The sequence below is a fragment of the Cheilinus undulatus genome, linkage group 14 (genome assembly GCF_018320785.1).
Source record: "Cheilinus undulatus linkage group 14, ASM1832078v1, whole genome shotgun sequence".
Classification (NCBI taxonomy): domain Eukaryota; kingdom Metazoa; phylum Chordata; class Actinopteri; order Labriformes; family Labridae; genus Cheilinus; species Cheilinus undulatus.
The window spans coordinates 9,594,795-9,603,194 of record NC_054878.1 but is presented as its reverse complement, the minus strand read 5'-3'; positions in this window follow the sequence as shown (position 1 = coordinate 9,603,194).

Here is an 8,400-nt window from a genome sequence, read left to right as displayed (position 1 = left end):
CTATAAATAGATCCCTACGCTTAAACCATGTGACCATGAACCAGCTCTGTTCCAGCTAGGGGTGTACAATATTGGATTTTTGATGATATCTGAAATGCCGATATTTACTCATGAATTTTAACGGATATTTCAACGTAGTCTAGTTCAGGCCTATAACTTAAGTCCTTAAAACACAAATTAAGCTTTGAGGATGATCAGATTATCACAATCCAGTCTTCAGACTTCAGCTGACCTAGGTCCAGCCTTCAGCTCCACTCACTTATAGGTCATTTCCACCAAGCGGTCCGGCTCAGTTTGGTGCAGTACAGCATGCTTTTTTTGGCGTTTCCATAGAGAAAGGGTCCCAAAAAAACCGACCCGTACCATCCCACTTTTCGGCACCCTTCCGTAGGGATGCCAATCTTACCTATCCATACCAAAAAGGTGGAGCTACACACACAACAATGGGGGCTGCACTGATGTCATGTCAGCGCATAGTTCAGCTGCTCGTCTCTGGGCTTCAAACACGGAAGTCTGTGCTGTGAGAAGCAGGCGAAAACTGGAGAAAAATGTACCAATATCTGCCTAAATGGGAAATATTTGGACTCGACAGAGATCCTGTTTCCTAGTCTCTGGATATTGGTATCTGGCCACAAATCAAGTTTCCTGACGTTTATCTGGATGATTTTAAGTACACAAAGCAGAACCCAAAGGCTCACACCAGCCTGATCCATCCGTGATGGATGAAAAACTAAATTACGTTAGATAACCTGTGAAAACACTGCTCTGTGGTTGTTGAACGGGCTCATAAAACTTCAGGCTGCAGACTATTTTAAAACGAGATCAGCGCACCCCCTATTTCTAACTTAATCTAGCTTGATTTTAACAAATCAAAGCAAATTCTCACATTACAGCTCTTAACTTTCATATTTTGCCGTATAAACTGTTCTAGACTAGATATATTCACATATAAACGTAACATTACGGCTCAAACCATCTCTGTACACGTATTCCATCAGCTGAGAATCTGTACTGACAGCGGTTAACATAACTAAAATATAGTTATTTTTTTAAAAGCACTTTCAGATGAAATAAAGCTGTTTACTGCTTATTCCCAACTAATTTCCGTCAGTCATCCTTTCTCTAACTCTGCTGCTGGAACAGCTGACTTGCGCTGTCTGTGACTTCACATGCATGCTTTCACAGCCCGCCCAACCAAGTGAGAGCACGGGTGTCTGTGGAAATGCAAACTATTTGGGGGTTTAGCGTACCAAACCATACCAAACCGAACTGAATCAAACCGGACCCCCTGATGGAAACACGGCTTTAGTTATTTATAGACTCAATATTTTCAGGTGATAAAGTCAGATTCTTATAACCTAAATGTTGGCAGAAATGTTCATGTCTGCTGATACTGATATCATGCCAATAGTTTCATGCATCCCTAGTTCTCAAAGTATAATTTGCCATTCAAATTTTCCATTGACATTTCACAAAATCCCTATTACAACAGGGGATGAATTCTAGATGAATTTTGGTCGAAATTTAAGAAATATCACATTTATTTTGCATAAAATGAATGGAAACACAGCTAGTGTATCAGGCTTTCAAACCATTTTTTTCTACACCTTTTTCTTCACATAGAAACATAACCCTGTGATTGACTTGCGACCAGTCTAGGGCGTACCTGGCCTCTCACCCAATGACAGTTGGGATAGCCTCCAGCCTCCAGCCCCCCAACAAGATAAGCGGTGTAGAAAATGAATTAATGGATGGACTATGGCGGCATGTATTGTCATCATAATAGCCAAGAGTCATCCTTCACGGGCCTGGTAAACATCAATGGTAACTGGACACTCCACCAATCAGAGGCATCGCTGTGACACTCGAGGACTGTAGGTTAGGTGTGTTTTTCTACTAAAATCATCAACAATCTGTGAATTTTTAAAAAGAAGTTTTCTTTTAAAACGTTTGTCCTCTACAGGAGCCTACACCACCATATCACACTCAGGTAGCTCATGGTAAGTCTAATTTTAGAATATCTAAAGATCAAATCCACTATGAAGGAATTGAATGGAATTTTTACTTTATGATGTGTTTCTCCAACATCAGTACATCCTGGTATTTCCCCAAACAATGCAAGTCCCGCCCCTTTTGGGGTGTAAACTTTCCATCCAAATGAACAGTGGTAAAGGAGAAAGGTTGTGTCACTAGCTTAAGATATGAAAACTGTACGATATATTGAGAGCCAAAATCCAATGGCCAGTGAGATAAACATAAAATACTTGCATCATAACATTATAGAATAAACAAAATCATAGATTTACAGTGCTTATTAAATGAATCCCCCCCCATTGGATGTTTTACCCTTTTACTGATTTTATAAGTCAATCATGGTCAATATTATTTGGCTTTTTTAATGAAAAATAATCACAAAAAACCTTGATAATTTCAGAGTGAATGCAGATTTCTACAAAGTAATGTCAATTAAACAAAAATGTTAAATGTAAAACAAGTGATTGCATAACTATTCACTCTCTTCAAGTCAGTAGATGCACCTTTGGCTGTATATCCTGTGATCTGATTAGACTTCTATATTGTCTTTCATATTGTCCTCCAAAAAATTAAAACTGAGACTGCAAATAGTGAAACTAACGACAGACTGTGCAGTGGATAAAAAAGTGAAAACAAGACAGGGTCGTGTGTTTCTGAAAGGTTATGGGATTATGGTTCTCTACTGCCACCCACTAATTCTGTCAAAATGACAGACTAACGTAAGACTTGAAACAAAACAAGAAGAAGTGGGAGTCATTGGACAAGGGGTAGATAAAGTTCAGGTTCAAGTTCAGGTTCAGGCCACTTTATTTGTTGAGAAATTTTTTGGAAGCCTGGGAGATTACAATATCCATCATGACTCACGGGCCACAAGACAGAAGTAACAGGACACAAGCACCAGGAGGAATGAAACCTATTAAAACACACTACAACATGACGACCCCCCACCCCCACCCCCTACTTTGATTTTTCAGTGAGTTTTTTCCCTTGTCTAACTCCTTTTTGTCCTCTTTTTTGACTCCATCTCTCTACCAGTGATTCTGCCAACCACAGCAAGGTCACCATCATTTGCACTATTGATGTCAAATGAACTTCATCACCTTGCTGCCTCATCTCATGCTCTGCTCTTGTTTTTATCAAATATTCATCACAATCTTTAATCTTTCTTTAATATTAGAACACTGTGTGTAATACTCATAAAGGCAAAGGTAGCAGAATGATCTATTACAGTCATGGACGAAAGTATTGGCAACCCTGGAATTTTTCCAGAAAATACACCATTTCTCCCAGAAATTGTTGCAATTCCAAATGTTTTTGGTATAAACATGTTTGTTTCATTTATGTGCATTGGAACAACACAAAAAAGCAGAAGAAAAAAGCCAGGTGCTCAGATTTGAAGGGTGCCTTCTTGCAACAGCATTTTGAGATCTCTCAATAGGTGTTCAATGGGATTTAGATCTGGACTCATTGCTTGCCACTCTCCAGTGCTTTGTCTCCAACCATTTCTTGGTGCTTTCTGTGGTATGTTTGGGGTCATTATCCTGCTGGAACACCCATGACCTCTGACGCAGACCCAGCTTTCTGACACTAGGCCCTACATTGCGGCCCAAAACCTTTTGATAATCTCCAGATTTCATGATTCCTTGCACACAGTCAAGGCATCCAGTGCCAGAGGCAGCAAAATAACCCGAAAACATCTTTGAACCTCCGCCATGTTTGACCGTAGGTACTGTGTTGGTTTCTTTGTAGGCCTCATTCTGTTTTCTGTAAACAGTAGAATGACGTGCTTTTCCAAAAAGCTCTACCTTAGTCTCATCTGTCCACAAGCTGTTCTCCCAGAGGGATTAGGCTTATTCAGGTACATTTTTGCAAACTCCAGTATGGCTTTTTTATGTCTCTTTGTCAGCAGTGGGGTTCTCCTCAGTCTCCTGCCATAGCGCTTCATCTCATACAGATTATGACATATGGTGAGAACGACAGGTGAGTTTAAATGAGCATCGCATGCTTGAAATAAAAAGATTCACCCACAGTGTAAAAGGGTGCCAATAATTTTTTCCAGTCCATTTTTGAGTTTTGTGTAAAATTATGTCAATTTTGTTTGTTATTTTTTCATGGTTTTTTTTTGTGTTGTTCCAATGCACATAAATGAAAAAAACGTGTATACCAAAATCATTTGGAATTGCAATAATTTCTGGGAGAAATGGTGTATTTTCTGTAAAAATTCCAGGGGTGCCAATACTTTTGTCCGTGACTGCAAGAGAAAAATGTGGCTCTTTATAAAGAGGAACATCAATCTAATTATTTAGAGTAAGATACAGCTCTACATAAGTGTTTCCCAGTTCTATATGGAGAAGAAAAAGTTCCATAATGAGTATAAAATTTCTATAAGGAATGAAAGACAGCTGTTTTGGACTAAGTATAACACTGTATTAAGTCCAAAACAGCTCTATATTGAGTCAACCTTGTTCTGTATTTCTCTGTATTGAGTCAACTGGTGTAGAGCTGTTTTTATTTTTTTCATCATGGAGTACATAATCATCGTTTGGAGTAAAATAAAAACACTTTTAGAATTAAAAAACTCTGAAAACATTACAGGGCAAGCAGAGTCAATTTTTCTTTATAAGACTGAGACGAAAGGTTAGATTTTTCAGAGTAAAATTGTATTCAATATGAGTAAATTAACTCATGTAAATTAACTGTGCAGGCTTTGCCTACTTGTTAAAGAGGTAATACAGGAAAGAGTAGGGTCAGAAGCAGGGAATCTTTGTGGGGGAGATCTTCTGTCCTTCACTGATGGATCTTTTGAGTCCATCTTCATTTGGAAAAGCTCTGAACATTTATTTAGATAACATCCCAATAAGAACCCCCAAGCAACCAGAAAACAAGGTGGAATATTTTTTTTTCCCTAAAGATTAAAATTCTTGCAACAGAAGGTAGATAACATATTTTGATTCTTAGTTGTTGTTCTATTTTTCTGAATTTATCATTTGCACTCCCTACACACAAAACTTTTGTCAAGATACATGAAACTAAGCATCCCCATTATGTGCATCATGATGACAATGTTTAATGGTTTAAGTCTGCTTAACTAGAACTTTCCACAGTTTTCACTTCAGAAATCTGGTCACCTTAACTTATTTCAAGGTTCTTTGCAGCCTTTTATGCAGTTATGTAATTGCAGACTGACATTGTTATTGGATTAATTGTGCAGCACCAGTTAAAATGATTCCTCATGTAGCAAAGCTCAGAGTTTTGTGTATGCATGAACACCACAATCATCTCTGTTTATCTCCTTGTATTGTCCTTTCTGTGCATGCTGCAGTGTCCACTCCTTCTGAATATGTATTTTAATAGCTTGCTGCCAACTGTTGAACAATCCTCTGGAAGCCAAATTGTTTCAGATCACTTTCCACCCTCTCTCTCTCTCTGTTTTGCTCCAGACTCTAATTATTTTGTCCACAATGCTGAGGAGATGTGTGAATTCCTCGGGGTGTTGTGTATGTGCCAACATGCCCGCTTGTCTGCACACTTCTCACATTAAAAACTGAGTTAACACAGGGTCCTGCATGGCTAGCGGGCTGGTTTACAGTTGTTTCCTCTTATTTCACAGCTTTCTATCTCTGCATTTCTCTCGCTCTCACAGAGCAGAAATAGAAAAGAGATAAAGGAAGCAGCTGATGGGGGAAATTCTCTCAGGATTTGTCACTTTCCTTGTTTATGTTTTGATTTGTCGGCCACGATGTGACGTTAATTTGGCGTGAAATGATGCTCAGACGTGGTGACACACTGGATCAGAGGATAATTCCAGCTTGGAGCTCAGGATGTTAATGTGTCAGAGGCGTTCAGTCACATTATGGGATGGATTCAGAGAGAGTGAAGGCTGTACAGTAGCAGAAATAAACTGTACGCTGTTGGGATGACTCATTCTCTTCTATTGCAGCGCTGCAGGTCACGACAAAGACAGAGGGCTTCTAAAAGTGGAGGTCCTGTTGACAGACCCTTAGCAAGTCCATCTTCTGTGTTTGCACATGTTATCTTGATAATGATTTTACATGCACAGGCCAGTCAGGCTACAGTTATAGCCTGAGTGGGCCATTTAGCTATCTTCTTTAAACACCAGGAGAGAGCCACCTTACTAACAATCAACATATTGGTTGTCTGCTGAACAGTGAACACTAACAAATTTTTACAGCTCTGCACATTTGGTACATTCTCTGCTTTTCGTAAAAATGTGATGCATGCTATTGCTCAAGCTTGTGGTGATGTCTAAAGGTAAAACACAACATCTTCTATACATAAGAGAGACTGCACAGATGATGCTGGCCCCGCCCCTTTCTGAGGAAATTCATTCAATGAAAATGAATGGCAGTCATTGGGAAAGATTGGGTCATTAGGGATTTAAAAGCTTGAAATGTAAAAACCGTCTGGTTAAATTATTTTTGGGAGCCAAAACCCAACGGCCGGTGAGATAAACATCTGCCTTATGTGTGTTGGATCCTTATACTTGAATGTGTATAATAAGTTAGTGTATGTAGAAAAAAGCTGTTAACAAGCAGACCACATAAAACCATTTTTGTCAATTCTAAACCCTTTCCACCACTTTTTTTCTGCCTGTTTTGCTTCTAGACTAATTCTAGTCACTTCCCATTTATTATTGCCGCTGTTGACATATTATTAAAAATGAACCACCTTTGACCAGTTTTTACAACCAGTTTTGCCCATTTTAACCACATTTCACAAGTTAATATACCCATTTTTTTGCCAGTTTAACCTATTTCTGCCAATTTCTGCACATTTTCCAGTCTCAGTTAACCCTTTTCTGCCAGTTTATATCAATGTTTCATCCTATTTTACCAAATTTCCACCCATTTTTTGGTCATGATTAGATTTGTTTGGAAATATTTTTTGTAGTCTCTTGACAAGTGATCGTTTTGGGTTTTGTTATGCTTGTGTTTTGTAGTTTGGAGGCTGTGTGTTTTGTGTTCTTTTCCTTTTGCTGCAGGCTGGTGGCTTAAGGCCGGCTCAGACTACACGAATTCATCCAGATTTAAGCCCGACTGCAACATCGCCGCTCATCGTCAAAACTCATGCCCAATTTAGAGCATCAGGAAGGACAAACAGTCTTGTAGTGTGACATAATTAACGACCATGATTCAACAAGACTAGCGTGTCAGAATTTTTCGTACATCATCGTCTAGTTTGACACCCTGACCTGACCTTAATGATGTGAATCCTGATGTCTGAGTGTTTGCTCATTGTCTTTGCATCATCATTTACAAGATTAACCATTTTATCCCCTTTTATTCCCTAAAACCCTAATGTCTACATTTTATTTTATTTACGTTATCACGTGAATACCTTAAGTCCTATCTGAAGGAGGGCCAGTCCATATTGTCTTCCTTTTGATAAATCAATAACTGTTATCCATAATCCAATCCACAGTTATTTCTTATTTCACTTTTACTTATTTTACTTTTTTACGATCACACAGAGCGCTTCTGTTGCACAGTGATCTACACTCTGAGGCCCGCCCCCAACAACCTGTGAACTCACACTCAGTCATGGAGGTGGTGGTGACGTCAGCATACGGTGAGCGGTCGGGATCACTCTTGTGGCGTGGCCAGGCTGTCGGCCAAGACAGGACAAGATTTGGCCACATAGTCTGGCAGGGTGCCATCGTGAAGGACCAAAAAAATCGTGTAGTCTGAGCCGGCCTTTAGTGGCACTGAGGGTCCTCAATTACACAGCTGCAGCTCATTGGAAGCAATCAAGACCTGCTTATATACACCTGGCTGGAGCTCAGAAGTTGCCAGATTATAGCCTGCATCCAGCGTGGTATAATGCCTAAATTCGAGCTCTATCCTTATATATTTGTGATTCTTGTGAAGTTTTTGGACCTTATTCTGACCTCCTTGTGTTTTTCTCTTTTTTCCAGTGCCTCTTCCACTCCACCAGCCTCCCTCCAGTCAATCACCAGCCTTTTCTGTTGACAATAAAATCTACCTCCAACCACCACCTTCATCTGTGTGTCGCTGTGTTCAACCACCTTCAGGTGCTGTGGGGGTCTCTGGCACCCTTATTTTGGGGGTCGCAGGCTGAAAAGGATGTCATTCCCAGTTTGGCCGTCTGATAAATGGAATGCAGCATAAGTTTTTTCCCAGTCCTTTCCTTCAAAGTCCCAGACAAAATTCCAAAGTCGGAGTAACATCATGGGAGTCTTGCTGAAGTCGCAGCTCGCTCCCAGTGTCTCAGTCGTTAGGTGTAAGGTGGTCATAAGACTCAGTTTTAGGAGTTTTAAGGCAGTCTTTCTTCAGTCTTGCCGTTACGATAATATCAAACGTTTAAGTCTGGTTGTATGCAACTTGA